This window comes from Sinocyclocheilus anshuiensis, unplaced genomic scaffold, assembly GCF_001515605.1.
Source record: "Sinocyclocheilus anshuiensis isolate Anshui unplaced genomic scaffold, SAMN03320099.WGS_v1.1 scaffold185, whole genome shotgun sequence".
Lineage (NCBI taxonomy): Eukaryota > Metazoa > Chordata > Actinopteri > Cypriniformes > Cyprinidae > Sinocyclocheilus > Sinocyclocheilus anshuiensis.
Window position 1 is genome coordinate 2,797,664 of NW_015539887.1, and position 1,500 is coordinate 2,799,163.

The following is a 1,500-nucleotide window of genomic DNA, read 5'->3' on the forward strand; positions in this document are numbered from 1 at the left end:
TTTGTGATATCACAAATATCGACGAATGGGATGAGACCTGGTTTGAGCTGCACTAGAGAAGGCAACGAGTGTTATCACTATATGTCGGAGACACGCTAGCTTTCCCAAGGCAGACGAACTTATCGAGTGGTTACAATCATCCGGGTTTAAATCGCGCTCAAATTGATTTTACATTGACACAATATTTACACTGAAGCTCGCAGGCCGCTATGGTAAGGGACATGACATTTCCCGACCAGGCGCCGAGTGCTGCCAATCACAACACACACTGGCCCAGCTAACCAATCACAGCACATTTCGTATTTCAGAAGGCGGGCCTTCATTTGATACAGGAACTATTCGAGCCGTTCATGCCAGACTGGGGAGAGAGGTGTTGTAATAATGTAAAATATGTGAAAAATAATGTGTTTTTCGAACAACCTAGTATGAGAGCCTGTTCTAGTACACCCCCAAAACAAAATCAAGACTTTGTAAAAGACCATAATAGGACCCCTTTAAGGATATTTAAAATGAAAAAATAAAATACCAATAATAATTTTGTTTCATTATTTCAACAATAAGTACAATTACACTGAAAAAAAAAATGGTTTAGGATTTAGTTTTAAACAATTTTCACTCTGAAATTGCTAGTAAATTTCACAAATAATTACGAAGAAACAGCAAGAAACATTCAATAAAATGAAACATTTTGAATAGAAAGACTGAAATAGTATTTTCTTATAAAACTTACTTCAATCGTCTTTGTTGTAACTTTTTTATAGTGTACAAATTAAAAGTAGTATATTTGTTTTATTATAATTCAAATTTGTGCGTAAAGCGCCCAAAAGCTGACATCAACACATATGTCATATAGAGCTAAGGGCTGGATTTCGTATTCATGATGGCTCAACCAATGAAGCAAATTTGGTGTAGGTTGAACTGCCTGTCTAACCAATGGAAGACGGTTATTTTAAGCTTGAAACTTGGAAACTTGAAAGCAGTCTTTATTTTAGCATTTCTGTTTGGTGCCGCTAGTGGCACACTTCACCTTTAAAATATTCTGACAGTGGAACTGAGTATGAACTCCTCATCAGATATAGTTTCCTTTCATCAGGCTATTCATGTTTACAGTCATATCCTATAATGTCTGAAGGCAAACAAGTTTTTTTTTTGAGACCGTTCCAGCAGAACAGATTTTACACAGGAGGAAAGCTGATAGCTTGTTCTAATTCATGGAGGATTCAGAGAGAGCTCTTGCATATTTTAATTCTGGTATTTATAATAAGACTGTGGTAACCGCAGGTAAAACCATCCATGATCCCTCATTACCATGACTGGATGTGGCTATAGTTCCTATAAAACAAACTATGACATTTGTTATTAAAAGTAGCAGACGCTGAGAAATTAAACATTATTATATTAAGAATATAACAGTATTTAGTAAGCCTTTTAAAGGGGTCATATGATGCTTTTTTAAAGATCATTATTTGGTGTATTTGGTGTAACAGAATATGTTGACAT

General features: G+C 35.4%; 1 protein-coding gene across 1 annotated transcript in view; it reads left to right on the forward strand.

Annotated features, from left to right (window-relative positions):
- LOC107685574 (integrin alpha-10-like) overlaps positions 1–1,500 on the forward strand; it is a 41,771-nt gene that overhangs the window by 22,404 nt on the left and 17,867 nt on the right. The window lies entirely within an intron of this gene.